This window comes from Phacochoerus africanus, chromosome 1, assembly GCF_016906955.1.
Source record: "Phacochoerus africanus isolate WHEZ1 chromosome 1, ROS_Pafr_v1, whole genome shotgun sequence".
NCBI classification, from domain to species: Eukaryota; Metazoa; Chordata; class Mammalia; order Artiodactyla; family Suidae; genus Phacochoerus; species Phacochoerus africanus.
In genome coordinates, this window is record NC_062544.1 from 206,199,782 (window position 1) to 206,215,181 (window position 15,400).

Sequence of the window (15,400 nt, forward strand, 5' to 3'; positions counted from 1 at the left end):
TTTAATTTTTAATTTTGGTATCATACACATTACCGTTTTTTCCATCCTAACCATTTTCAAGTATATGGCTCAGTAGTGTTAAATACAGTCATATATGCTGGGCAACAATCTTCAGACTTCTTCATCTTGCAAAACTGAAACTCTGTACCCATTAAACATTCACTCTTCATTCTCCCCTCCCCAGTCAGTCCCTGACAACCATCATTCTACTTTCTGTCTCCATGAATTTGACTTCTGTAGGCCTCTTATAGAAGTGGAGTCAAACAGTGTTAGTCTTTTTGTGACTGACTTATTTCACTCAGCATGTATCCAAGGTTTATCCATGTTGCAGCTTCTGTCAGAACTTCCTTCCTTTTGATGGCTGACTAATAATACATTGTATATATATACCATATTTTGTTGATCCATTTAGGTACTAACTTTTTTTCTTCTTACTGCACCTGTGGCATGTGGAAGTTCCTAGGCCAGGGACTGAACCAACACCACAGCAGCACGCTGAGCTGCAACAATGACACTGGATCCTTACTCTGCTGAGCCACAAGGGAACTCCTGGGTACTATTTATTTACCTTCATTTTATAGCGGAAGAATCTGAGGCTTTGAGGGGTTAATAAAAGTTGCCCAACATCACACAGTCAGTAGTGGAGCTAGGATTTGAACCCAGGGAGTGTGACTTCATGGAATTCAGCTAGTGAGAGTGTGAAAAACCAGGGTGAATCTCGCCTGGATGGTGACACCTTCTCACACATTGCTGTGACATTTCATTACTGTTATGTCTAAGGAATAGACAGCCTGGAACAGAGGACAGGGCCTAAAGATGAGATTTTCTAACCTGGCTCTGCTCCACAGCTCACAGCAATGTCAGATCCTTAACCCACTGAGCGAGGCCAGGGATCGAACCTGAGTCCTCATGGATGCTAGTCGGGTTTGTTAACCACTGAGTCACTATGGGAACCCCATATTGTCCCCTTTTTACCTGAGAAAAGTTAGCTCTAGAGAAGTGGAAAATTTTATCTAAACTCCTCCAGTTCCTGAGAGCAAAGCATTAGTGATCAGCATCTGACTCTGAAGCCCAGGATATTAGTGCTGGGCTTCTTGCCTTTAAGCAACCTTTAAGGTTTCTGTCTTCTGTGGCATGCATTCATCTAATTTTATTAAAGCTTTATTGGATTCCCACTTATGTGCCTCATACTCTTCTGGGCACTGATCCAGTACTGGGTTTAGAGTGAGAAAAAGACACGAAAAAATGATCCCTTGGAACTTACATTCTAGTAGGGAAGTGTGGAGGAGGCAGATAATAAATGAGCATGTAAACAGCAGAGAATGATAAGTAACACTGAGGAGTGTTCCCAGAGGGTGCTCTGCTTGTGAGGGAATGGAGGAAGGGCCCTGGGAAGTGATGTGTAAGCTGAGCTCTAAATGACAAGGAGCCAGCCCTGTGGCAGGCAGTGGGGAGAACATTGTAGGCAGAGGACATGGTCAGTGCCAGGGCTGTGGGGTGGAAATGAGTTTGTGTCTTAGAAACAGAGGAGCCCAGTGTGCTAGGAATAGGGGGCTGCAGGAGGAGAACATGAGATGAGGCCGAGGCGAGAGCTGGTAGGTGTCAGTGGGCTCAAGAAGGGGCTTGGACCTGAGTGGGGGTGTGATGGGAAGCATCTGAGTTGTATTTACCAGCATCACTGGGGCTACTGTGGGGGAGATGGATGGCAAGGAGGAGGCAAGAGTAGAAGCAAGGTGAGGTGACTCTTGAAATAGTCCAGGTGAGAGGTGGAGGTAACAGTTATTAGGGCAGTCAAACTGGAGCCAGAGAAAAGCAGATGAGTTCATAACGTGTTTTGTTGGGATGGTCTACAGGATGTCAAGTGCAGTTTCCTACAGAGAAATGTCAAGCTCAAGTGAGCAGGAATCTGAGAGATCCTGATGGAGGCGAAAACATGTGCAGTGGGGAGTGTACAGACTTGCAGCTGGTCCAGCCTGCTTTGGTTTCTAATCTTAAGCTTCTGGCCAAGGAATGGAGTGGCTTCCTGACTCTGACTTCCTGGCTGGGAGCTGTTGGAACGCCCGAAAATAAGCCCTGAAGAACACGCTGCTTCCTTTGCTCTCTCTGGGTATTTGTATAAAGCATTCTTTCCCACCAAGAATACGGAACATTCAGAGTGATGTTGACTTTATGGGCCATATTTAACTTAGTGTTTTTCCTTGATGTGTCCTCTGTTTTTGCAGAGACTCCTGCCTCTTGTAAACTCCGTGGTGAGAAGCCTTCAGCTACCTTATATCTTATGGGTCTGGAAGGCTCTGGGCGGGGGTGCCTGGAAAAGCTGGGCTTCAAAGCCTCACCTTGGCCTGGGGACCCTGGCCGAAGAATACCCACCTGCTCCCTTATTTATGTTTGAATTCACACTTGCTGGTCCTTCCATGCTCCCTGTAATTCCTCTTAATGGGCTGGGCTTTCCTGTAAACACTCCAATTTTCAGTGCAAAAACTGGTCTCAGAGAAGTTAGGCCACTTAGTCAGTGTAAGGAGGTGGCCAAGTCAGATTGGGAATCCAAGACCCCTGACTGAGCCTTGTGCTCTGGCCACCAGGTCAAAGTGACCGAGCTTGTAACCTTATGCCCCTGGGTGTCTCATGGCGATCTTATCCTCTACTCAGCCTAAGCCTAGAGATGTTCAGAGATCATAAACAAAGTCATCTGAAATTCACTCCTTTGGCTTCATCACATACTTCTTTCCAAACAGTTTATAGTGTATAGCTACTGGATTTTTTTTTTTAAGGTCTTTAACATCATCTCTTAAAAACAATGTTTTGTTTTTGCTCATGCGAATTTCTTTTAAAATTTCTCTCCTATTACCCATTCATTTAGTCAACAAACATTTATTGAATTCTTACTGTATGCCAGGCATTGTGCTAGGTGCTGGGGATGGATTCAAAGATAATTTGGAGGCGTATGGAAGGGGAGTGGATAATTACAGCACAGTGAGATAAGTGCTATAATAGAGGGATATATAAAGAGCTAGAAATAGCACTATGAATAACATCTCTGAACAAATTGCTTTCTTTTTTTTCCTTTTGGATTATTCCCTTATGTATATTGCCCAAAGTGGGATTACTGGGTCATTTAAAAGATGAAAACAATTTGGCACAAAAAGATGTAATGACTTGCCTGGGGAATACAGCTCAATTTTCAACTGGGGAAAAAATTGTTGACAACTCCAGAGTTAGACACCTCACCAGGAGGATTGGGCAGTTTTTACACTAGTCCTATATGCATGGTGGTTTTCAGGGGAAGCACCTATTCTAAACATATCATCCCGAGTGTAGAAACACATATCCTTATATTTGATCTTACAAATTTAATGTTCATACCCACAAGAGCCTATCTATGTAAGTTATTATTCCATTTTATGATGAGGGAACTGTGCTTTTGCTAAAAGGAAGTGACTTGCTCAGGATTCCATAGTTAATTAGTGGAGAATCCAAGGAGTTTTGTAAAGTCTTTTGATCCTACCACTGCTGTCCTGTTCTCCATGCTCTGTTCACCAATTAGAAGGTAGTTATGCTCTGGTATTCATTTACTGATATGCAGAAACTCTTCTCAAGAAGATCAGGAACTGCCAGATAAGTATAGAAGTCCTAACCTCCAAAGGGTCCAGTGTCCTTCTGCACATTGACCTGAAAGGACCTGAAGGTCCATTTCTCCCACCACCCCCACTTCCCTTCCCCTGCCCAGCTCCTGAAAGGTTAACATGTGGCCTTAGCACTGAAGCAAGAATTCCAAGGAAAGCTGAGTCCATGCCACAGTTATTATTTTCCTAGTATATTCAACTGTATGTTCCCTGACTATAAATTTTCTTATTTTGATATTCATATCATTTTACTAGTATTTTTGGTATTTAAGTAAAAATTCCTGCCTGTGGTCCCCAGGGCTCATCATAACCAGACAGCCGTACCTGTCCACTGTGAGTGTCTTTGAGTCAACCACATGCCCTGCCATTCCCCAGAGACATACCTGGAATTTTCTCATCTTCATGTTCTAACTCATGCTGTTCCTTTTGCCTGAGATGACCTCTCCCATCTTCATCCATAACACTCCTGCTTCTCCTATAAATTTCTTCTCTGAGACCACCTCCTGAATGAAGTAATTTCTCTTGTCTCATTTTCCAAAATGCACACTCCCCCACTAGAAGTGATCTCTGTGCTCTCTGTTCTGCTGACAGTGGGCTATGAGGCGATAAAGTGTGAGTCTATGGGGCTTGTAACCATGGGATCTGGATTTGAATCCTAGCTATGATGCTTCCTAGCTGGGCAGGCTGTTAGGTCAGCTAACTTGATGAGTTTCCTCATCTGTCAAATGGGTAGAAATAATCACACCAACTCACAGGATTGTTATCTATGCTTCTTCTGTGGCACTTCCTGTCTCCCACTTTATGCTTTATCTCTCTTTCTAGACCGGGAGCTCTGTAAGGACAGGGAAGGATTCACATCTTACCTGTGTCTTTGATAAGGGGGACCACAAAGTCTTTTTTAAGAGAAAGCATTGCATGTAGTCTTACTGGTGGCATCAGTTCAGACTCATTACTAGAGCCCATCACATGGTGCTAGGACTCTGTGATGTGGAGCTTTGAGCACACATGTTATAGGCTGGATAGGCCTCTGGCTCCTGCTTCCTTAGTGACAGGAAAGAGGCTCAAGCTTGTGTTTAGCCTATGTTCTTCTGATTCATCAGATTGGGGGTAGTGCTAGCATTTCCCTAAAGGCAGGGTGGAAATCTTGTCTGTAACATGAGACTTGGTTTCTTTCTTGGGTCTTCCATGGGTGAGAGTTCCAGATTAGAGGAAAAGGTCAGTAGAGGTGTGGTTTTGGGGCAACAAGAGGGCCACCCACTCCTTTGACTTCTCTGGGGGGTGGACCATAGAGAAGAGGACTCTCCAGAGGAGCTTTCCTTTATTTTATTGTATTTTTATTTTTTTGCTTTTTAGGGCCTCATCTGCGGCATATGAAGGTTCCCAGGCTAGGGATCGAATTGGAACTGTAGCCGCTGGCCTACACCATAGCCACAGCAATGCAGGATCCGAGCTGTGTCTTTGACCTACACCACAGCTCATGGCAACGCCGGATCCTTAACCCACTGAGCAAGGCCAGGGATCGAACCTGAATCCTAATGGATGCTAATCAGATTCTTTAACCACTGAGCCACGATGGAAACTCCAGGAAGCTTTCCTTTAGCTGTTCCCACCCTTGCCCAAGGGGAAGCTGACCCTGGAAGGGGATTCAGTTCCAGTAGCTCTACCATTTAACTTTCTCTTGTCTCATTTTCCAAAATGCAATAGCCATGAGTCTTGAAAGCCAGTGTTTTAGCCTAGCACATAAGGTCCTCCATGTCCTGGCCACAACATTCCTTTCCAGGCTCTTGTCCCACTGCATCCTTCCATGTTTTCTGTCACTGGCCGCACCAGATTAGTCACTTTCCCCAAGAACACCCTCAACTCATCTTCCTAACGCCTTGGTACATTGTATTCTCTGGGCCTATTGCCCACCTCCTCATACATGGAAATCCTCTTGGGTGTTCAGACCCAGTAAAAAGTCATCATTGGCAGAGCTCTTCCTGACCCTCAAAGGGACACTGCATGTACTGAGACTTTGCACACTCTTCCTCTATCTTGTGTATCCTGAGTGAGTCTGTGAGTTCTTTGAGAGGTCAAGGCATGTCTAATTCAGCTCCCACATCTATCTGCTGGGCCCATACGTGGTGCCTTCTTAAGGACAGGAGGTGCTAGCAAAAGTCTGTTCTCTGCACCTCTGAATGCAGGACGGCTGACATCGTTACAGCTAACATTTGCACCAAGAGGTGTTGGGAAGCTGATTCTAAGGTTACCTGCTATTTGTTTGATCATGAGCGCAGACATTTGAAATCTTTTTTTTAGTTGCCCTGATAGCAGCTCATTGCCAGTCTTTCTCAGCCCTGCTTCCCACATATCCAGCTGAAGTCTGCTTAGTGCCTGGGCGCTGAGCTTTTTATTTCATTTGAGAACGTAACACCAAGGTGGCATTCAATAAGGATCTACCTGCTTTTAACGTGAACAGTTTTTAGCTGAAAAGTTCAGGCTTTGTTTTTTTTTAATCCCAAAGCTCCTTAGAATGTGAACATAGCAGAAGAGTTTTTTCAGGTATATTTCTGCCTCTAGCAGGACAGCTGTCCATAGTATAGCTGTAACTGCAAAGGAATAAATCTCAGGTCATGGAGCTTGATTTTGAAGACCTCAGGTCAAATCCTGGCTTTACCATTTACTAACCCCAATTCTTGGGCAGTTGTCTGACTTCTCTAACCCTCAATTTCCTCAGAGGAAAATTGGAAAATCTTTCACATAGGGCTGGTAGAGAATTTAAATGAGGTCTTTGGCATTAAACTAGGATTTTTACTACTGTCAGGTTCATCAACTGGATTTGAAACCTATTTATTTATTTATTTATTTATTTATTTATTATCTTCTTAGGGCCACACCCACGGCACATGGAGGTTCCCAGGCTAGGGATGGACTCCGAGTTGAAGCGCCGGCCTACACCACAGCCACAGCAATGTGGGATCCGAGCCTTGTCTGCAACCTACACCACAGCTCACGGCATCACTGGATCCTTAACCCACTGAGCAAGACCAGGGATCGAACCTGTGTCCTCAAGGATGCTAGTCAGGTTCATTAACTGCTGAGCCACGAGGGGAACTCCTTCAAGGCCATTTTATTTTATTTTTTTTTGCCTTTTGTCTTTTTGTTGTTGTTGTTGTTGCTATTTCATGGGCCGCTTCCGCGGCATATGGAGATTCCCAGGCTAGGGGTTGAATTGGAGCTGTAGCCACCGGCCTACGCCAGAGCCACAGCAACGCGGGATCCGAGCCGCGTCTGCAACCTACACCACAGCTCACGGCAACGCCGGATCGTTAACCCACTGAGCAAGGGCAGGGACCGAACCCGCAACCTTATGGTTCCTAGTCGGACTCGTTAACCACTGCGCCACGACGGGAACTCCTCAAGGCCATTTTAAAATAGCAGTTCTAAGGAGTTTGCTTTTGAAGGAAAATGCCTGGGTGTGTGGTGACTTCCATGTGTTTTGTTTTATGTAAGGTGACATCCATGTGTTTTGTTTTATTTTTTGAATGACAAAATAGTTGAATTTATAGTCAGGGGCCACACAACATCTAACGTACTTAGGAAGCATACATGGCTTATAAGCCTCAGTGGTAGTCCTCATAAATTAGAACCGCAGAACCATAGGCTTTGAGAGATTGTAGATAGAAACTTTGGAAGATGAGGGGTAAACACTGATTAATGCATGCTGCTTGTAGGCTCTGTCCTTTGCAGGCTGGGTATGGAATCCTAAGAAGTGATTACATACACCCTGGTGAGTAGGTGATATTTTAGCCCCAGTTTGCAAACAAGGAAGCTCGTAACTCAGGGAGGTCCAATAATTTACACAAAACATGTCAAAGCCTTGAACTTCATCCTTGTCATGACCTCTAGAAATCCTTTCCATATGTGACAAGACCTGCCTTTACTTTGTTGATCCTTTATCCTTTCATTTCTGGGCAGCCACAAGTTCTGGGCAGATAAAGCAGTGGAAGTTGGTGGTCTTGATGGCCCATAACTTGTTTCATGAATTTAGAAGTTTCTTGACTTTTCCTGCCAGGAATCTACTCATTTGGAGCTCATTTGACTATACTCATTCATCAGCTTCCACTTCTGTTTCACCATTTTTGGAGATGTTTGCCTTTACTCCGCTCCACTTTTGAGGTCAGTGTATTTGAAGGCAACGTCAAACTTACTTTGGAGAAAAAAAAAAAAAAAAACCACAGGTAAAAAGAAAAAAAATTGGTTGAGTATTTCCCATCTTCTCCATCACGTAGCGGTGGGAAGAGACAGCACTTGCTGGGAGTTAGGGAATTCTCATCTGAATCTGTCACTGAGCAGTAAGATGACTTTGGCCAAGTCTCCCTTTCCCTTGGACGGGGTGTGTGTGGGGGTGTCTCAGTGTCTCTATCTGTAAACGGTGAGGACACTGTCAAGTGACTCCTAGGATTTTAAGACACTGCATGTTTTGTGGTGTCAAAACCATCAGTTTCTGCTGAGGTGCATAATCTCGAAGCTGTTTCTCTGACACTTTTCAATCTTTAGGTTTAATCTATTCAACAATGTATAATTTTTTAAAGGGAAGCTTTTATAGACACTTCTAAAATATAAAATGGGGGGGATAAATGGATGTTAAAAAATAGAAAACAACCAATTAAATAGTGTATAGTATGTAATTCTCCTTGGAAACTTACCACGAAATTGAGGAGCACTTTAACAACTGGTAATTTAAATTGCATTTGAACTCTGCTAATGGTTTGTTTGCATAGGAACTTCAATCATTTCACAGCAGTTCTTTAGCAAAACTGCTTGTTCTCTTTGTGGAAAAGAAGAAAAAAAAATGTTAAAAGAGAAGTTCACTATGGAAAAGGGGGACCACAGAAGTTTGTGTGTGGAGGGGGAGCTGTCAAGTGCCTGAGGCATACCCCAGGGCCAGGGTGGAGAGCTTTACCTTTCAATGAAGTTTAAAAAGCTGCCCTTTGGGCCTGTTGCAGAAACTATTCTGGTTTGTATTTCTTGCTGCAGAAGGGGTGTGGAGGTTGGGGGGGGGGGTCTGTCTTTTTTTTTTTTTTCTTTTTAATGGGATTGCACTGTTCACAAGGCCAGTGTTGGCTTCTTCTTCATACTCCCATTTCTCAGTAAGTTTGAAATTATGGCTTTCTTTCATTTTAGCATGATGTCTTTGAGAATTCAAATGCCCTTTAAGACCACTAGCTCTCAGGAAATGTGTTTCTTTACTGGGCTTATCTTGATTATACTCCACTTTCCTAATTTAATTTCTTTCTGCTGTCTAGATAGACTACAAAGCTTTGAAGCAGGTGTTCTGAGGTCTGGGTGTGTAAGTCCTGGTTCTGCTCCAAAGCTGATTGCGTGACCGAGGGCAAATCTCTTTGGCCAGTGAATGTCACTGACCTCTTCTGTTAAAGTGGCTGTAATTTGGTCCAGTGGAGCAATCCCTGGACTTTCTGCCACTGAGTAATGGGGGGCTTCTCTGGTGCCCACTTCCCTCCTCTCCACATTTTCCTCCTGTCAGTTGAAAGAGCTGAAGTGGGTCATTTTAAGGTCCTCTTCAATTTTGAGCTTGTACAGACATTTGAAGATTGAATGAGATAATATACACAAAACAATTGTATGATTGATTCAATAATGTTTAAAATGACAACAATGTAAATGAGTCATCATTTTCTGGTATATGGATTTCCTGTGCATATATGAAAGTCACATTTTATAACAATCTACTACTGTGGAATACTTGCCTGTTGGAATTTATGTTGCAGAATCCTTAGCAAAATAGTAGTGGTTCTTAATGAAATAAAGCTGGTAATGAGGATTTACCAGGAAGTTTCCAGCCCTCTGTTGCTCACTGGCACTCATTTTTCTGTTAAATAAACTAAGGTTCACAGCGGCCGCTAGATCCCATAGTTAGAAATTTATGTCCTAATTCATATTCCTTGTCTCTTTTTTATTTATTGTGGCTCAGATTTTGCTGTTAATTTATTCTTGCCTAAAATGTAAGTAACTAATTGATCTCTTTCACTTCTGATATTCTGATGAAGCAGTTGTGCCCCAAAGCTGAGGTATAAACACACAGCATCCGTTTCCCCATCATTCTTAGACGTATTAGTGAAATAGAAGTGCCGGAAACTGACTAGGGGCTTAGAAGATATAGAGGTCCGCCACGAGATTTGTGGGTTTCAAGCCTGGCATCATTCCCAATATGATTTATCCAGAAAGTTCACAAATCTGGGAAGTTCTAAAGCTGGTAAAATCCTAGAGATTCATAAGCAACCTCCTTTTCCTTTTCACAGGTGGATACATTGAGGAAGCAGAACTGAAGACGGAGCCCAGTCTTCTGATTCCAGTTTAGAACTTTTTCCATTGTTCTACTGTTACTCATAGGAGGGAAGATATTTTTCCTCAGTTGGTGAGTCCTACGCAGAAAAGACTCTACCCTTTTGTAATCAATATGCATATTTAAATGAGTTTTAAAAGTCAGTGGTTTTCTCTTAAAGCATGGGCACTGGTACCTGGGATAGACTAAGAACTAAGAAGAACAAAATGTTCTTCCTTTCTTCTGGAATGGATTTCATTGGTGATGGACAAGATATAATACTTATAAAATGTGTGGCAAAGCAAAGGCAGACTCAGCTCTTGGAAGGTGGCAGGAAGAGAAATTGGAAGAGGACTTTGGGTTGCCAATAATTACATTACTTCCTTCTTTCTCCTTTGGCATGGAGGGAAGTGTTCTTAAAATTGAATGACCAGAAAGTGTCAATGAACAGTGTTATGGGCATTTGCGAGGAAAAGAGGCAGTAGTATGGAATGGCTAACCCCTGTGCAAGTTGTTTTTTCTGTGTTCTTATAGCATTTTCACAACAACCCTTTGAGGTGGTGGAGGCTAAATTTGCTTAGGCAAGGGTATACACCTGTGCCTTTAAAGGGCCTGCGTGGGCTCCACGGGGATCTGAGTTTGAATCCTCTTGCACACTCAGAAAGGGGACTGGTGAGCAGGTAAGGTAAGCTTTCCTTTGTGTTTTGGAATCCTCTGTGTTTATAGCAGGTGGAATAGAACATGTCCTAGAGAAGAATCAGTGACATGGGATTTCCTGGGCTGTTAGGGAATCGAAGGAAAATAGCTGGGGGATTCTGGGAAAGGCTTCTATTTAGAATTCTAGATCTGTGCTCACCATCCCCAGTGCCGCTCCCTATGTGCCCTACCTCTAGCTTTTTGCCAAATAAATAATATAACTTGCCATGTTTATGGTGCAGTTTTTCAAAAGAGCGTGGAGGCTGTTGTGATGTGATCCATAAGACCTAACTTCATTTAGAAGTGTGGCTGAGTTTATAGTTACGTTTTGCACACTTTTTTGTTCTTAATCAGTGTATCTTAAAAGAACACCCGACTTTCTTTGTGCCTATGGATCTGCATAAGATAAAAGGCTGGAAGCCACTGCTTTGACTCTTAAACATTTCAAGTCTGTTAACATTTCAAACAGAGTCTGGAATGTTTTGCCCCAAGCATACACTTTGAGCATCAGATGTAAATCTTTGTTATCTGCTCCACCTCCTGAGTGTTTTCAGTGCTTAAAGTTAAATTGTGATGAATATGAGGCCTTGTGTGTCATGACAGAGTGGGAGAGAGCATCTTAACTGGAGCAAGTTGGAAGAGACTGAGATGGGTCTGCTGTCTGTAAGCTAATTATGAGCCTAGAGTGGCCTTTGTCTCCGAGACACCAAAGCAGCCTCAGATTGCATTATAGAGAAAATAACGTGGGTGGGTTATCCTGCTGAGTCCAGGGAGCCCAGTGGATTGGTGAACCTCAGGCCCATTTTTAGCAGGACCTGGGCTCTGTTCTCTGCAGTGCTCCTTGTTCTACCCTTTTATATTCTGGTGGCTTCATCCTCAGGATGTTCCCCCGCACCCCTGTGGTCATGAGCTGGCTGCCTGCTGTCACCTGGCAGCTCAGAGCAGCTACACAGTGGAGAAGAGGTAGTCCCTCCAAGGAATACCAGGTGAGGTTAGCAGGCAGAGAGAGGACTAAAGCTTTGTGGACGACTACAAACCTTCTTTTTTACCCTCTCGTTGGAGTTCTCCTAGAGTGTTGGACTTTAGTTCTTGCCTCTGCCTCTAAAAGGGACATTAACCAACTGGTCTCTCCACACTAGGATGCTGAAAGTACCAGAAGTGATCTCCCACCAGGAACCGTTACTGAAATGAGACCTGGAAAAGGCAGGATGCGCAGGGTACACAGGACAGTTGCCTTTAAGAATATAAAATGTGGGGAGTTCCTGTTGTGGCTCAGTGGAAACAAGTCTTATTGGTATCCATGAAGATGAGTGTTTGATCCCTGGCCTCACTCAGTGGGTTAAGATCCTGCTTTGCTGTGAGCTGTGCTGTAGTTTGCAGATGTGGCTCCTATTCTGCATTGCTGTGACTGTGGCATAGGCCGGTAGCTTCAGCTCCAATTTGACTCCTTGCCTGCGAACTTCCATATGCCACATGTGTGGCCCTAAAAAGAAAAAAAAAAAAAAAGAATATGAAATATGGTCAGAAGAGGGCCAGTATCTCCTGCTCATGTGTATATCCCCATAGGTTAGTGGACTCTCTGGCATTTACAGGTGCTCAATGCATTTTCATGGATAGAAAGAGTAAATCTAAAGATAGTGACTGTCCTTTTCCTGAGGGTGTTCTATCAGGGCTGGCCAGTTCTCTGTTGGAAAGCTTTAGGAATTCTAGCACAGGTGAGGTTGGACTGCGTGGTTTTATGATAATGAAACAAATATCTGGACAGAAATAGGTTTTTGGGACCAGTATGGCTTAAATTTGTGAGTGCATAAAAGGGCACTGAGTATGCTGAGGTGGAGTATCAGAAGGCCTGCCCAATGTGCAACCCTAGAAGAACAACATCACTCCACCATCATTTCCCCGATCTGAGAATTAGGAGTAATAATCTTTGTCCTGCCCCCCTCTCATGTTTGTTTAGAGCAAGAGGACTGATTGATGCCAACTTTTTTTGCAAATGATAAAGTGTGGTCCATACATGATAGGTTATTACAGTTGTTTTCTTCTTTACTTTGAGTATAAAGAATATAAAGAAAAATAAGACATTGGCTATAAAGAAAAATATAGATCTTGAATATAAAGAAACAGGATTATGTACTGTGCAGTCCCCTGCACTGGTCCTGGTACAGAGTATATGCTGTGTGTGCCTTTCCTTCCCACGCTGCACCCTCATCATCCCCAGGTCTGGATGGGCACTAATTTGTCCTCCGTCTTGGAAAGGAGCTAGATCTGAAAACTTGCTTAATGATGATGGTTGAAGTTGAGATGAAATCGTGTGTCATTATTTCTTTTCATAGTTGTTTTTGTTCTTACAGTGGGAGGTGGAGGGAGGTAGATTCAAAGACAGAGGAAGTCTCAATGCTTGAGAAATCCCCTAGAAGCTGCAGTCTAGCCATTTGGGTCTTGATTTGTTTGATTAGATAATCGTACCTTCTGCTTTAGGCATGACTGGCCCAGTTGGAGTCAGGAAGGAAATTATTTCCCTCTGTTGATACTAGTGTACAATTGTTGATGACAGCCAAGGGCTTTCAGTTTTAATGTTTCCTCTTTGATCCTCAGAAGAATCAGGTATTAGTCTCTGCCGGAAGCAAAGCATTGGCCACTTCCGTCAGAGGTGAAGGTCTTCATTCCCCACAGTCAGTTGGTCAGGTGGTTTCCGGGCATGTGTGACCATCCGTGTAGCCAGCTTTCATTGCTTTTATGTTTTCACTTCAAAAGTTATGAAAGGATTTATTGGATCCAAGCAGGGACTCATCCAGCCTCCTGAGGCCCTGTGGGTCTTCTATAACCCAGGGAGGTGTTTGCTGTCTGTGAAAGTGGAAGGTGGAGCTAACTGTCTTTCTTTCTTGCTTCCTTTCTTCTAATTCCATATTTTTCATTTTCTGACCTCAGCACAGTGGACATCTACTCTACCTTGAGCAGAGCCCCGGGATGTCAGGAGTTCTCAGGTTCTCCCTTACTGGGTTGCTGTGTGGTTTAAGGGGCTGATGGTGAATGAACGGAGAGCCCCATGAGTCCACGAGTTTAGATTGCTGCCAAATATTTACTCCTGGTTCACAGAGTGTGTGCTTTTTCTCTGCCCTGATCCCAGTGTTTTTCTGAAAGTTGGTGACACTCAGGATTTTTAGGATACCATGGTGAATTAGGCATAGCCCCTAACCTTGAGGAGCTTATAGTCTAGTTGGAGAGAAATACATACATAAGAGTGAAATACATTTTAGAAAGTACTATTTACAACACACATTCATTAATCACCAGATATGTTTCTGGTCTCATATTAGGTGGTTGGGAAATTGTGGGGCTTAAATGAAAGGTTGGGGGAGTGCAAAGATTTAGGAACACTGGGAAGGTTTCTAGGAGGAGAGGGTCTGATCTTAGAACTTCTCAGTGAACCATGAAACTGTAGTTTGACTCAGTAGGGCTGGATAGGTTCTGAGGGTGATGTAGCTGATAGCAGAACACGGACGGATGGGCAAGGAGCCTGTCACCTTCCACGTGTGCTTCATCCTCTGGTTCATTCCCTGTCAATGTGCTGCTGGTGAAAGCATCATGTTGTCTTTTGTCTTTTTTTATTTTTGGGAGGGCTGCACCCTCGGCATATGGAGGTTCCCAGGCTAGTGGTCAAATTGGAGCTGTAGCTGTCGGCCTACACCACAGCCACAGCAATGAGGGATCCGAGCAGCGTCTACAACCTACACTACAGCTCCTGGCAGCACTGGATCCTTAACCCACTCAGCAAGGCCAGGGATCGAATCTGTATCTTCATGGATGCTAGGCAGATTCGTTTCTGCTGAGCCACTAAGGGAACTCTTGAAAGCATCATGTTGACTCTGAGCTGCACTGATACATGGTCATCTCCTGGTGGTGAGAGCATGCCTGGGTATATATACCCAAGCCAGGAAGCATCTCTACATTCAGGGGGACAACATCTCTGCATTTCAAGAGTTCCTGATAGTGAATCTCTGTGGTCTTCTCCCTAAGCCCCAAGAAAAATTGTGGCACCAGTAGGGACCTTTCAATCTAGGACTGGATCTCAATTCGAGTGCTATCTTCCTTATCTATTGCTGCGTAACTAATAACTCCAAACCTAGCACTTGGAAACAGGAAGCACTTATTATCTCACACTTTCTTTGAGTAAGCAATCTGGGGGCAGCTAGGATGAGTTCCTTCAGGTCTCTCCTGACGTTGCAGTCTGGGTGTCTGCTGGGTCTGCAGTTTTATCTGAAGGCTCCGCTGGGAAGGACCCACCACTGATCTCACTCAGTCATTGGCAGGATCCAGTTCTCTGGGGTTGTTGGACTGAGGGCCTCAGCTCCTTGCTGACTTTAGGCTGGAGGCTTCACTCAGTCCTTGCCCCGTGGGCCTCTCCCTAGGCAGCTCTCAGCATGGCAGCTGGCTTCCCTCAGAGCAAGTGAGCAAGCCAGAATCCCTCAGATCAAGCCATATTCATAGCCTTTTCGTAACCTAATCCTGGAAGTGACATACTATTTCCTCTGGAAGCAAGTCACTGCATCCAGCCCAAGTCAAGGGGAAGGGCTGCAGAAGGGCCTGAACAGCAGGAGATGGAGGCACAGGGGGCCATCCCGTGACTGCCTGCCATACACACCCAAGCTTTCAAGGCATGTGCTGAGGTGCATGAACTCACAACATCTGTGGATCCATTTTACTTGAAGATGTTTTGAGGAGAACTCCATTTAAAATCTGAATATAAGCATTGATT

At 44.0% G+C, this 15,400-nt stretch overlaps 1 protein-coding gene across 4 annotated transcripts in view; it reads left to right on the forward strand.

The window, feature by feature from the left end:
* The window catches only part of LPP (LIM domain containing preferred translocation partner in lipoma), a 680,491-nt gene that overhangs the window by 61,177 nt on the left and 603,914 nt on the right, over window positions 1–15,400 (forward strand). For all 4 annotated transcript variants that reach the window (XM_047788612.1, XM_047788637.1, XM_047788629.1 and 1 more), the window contains exon 2: window positions 9,926–10,041. The gene's annotated coding sequence lies outside the window, so the exon portion shown is untranslated. The remainder of the gene's footprint in view (window positions 1–9,925; window positions 10,042–15,400) is intronic.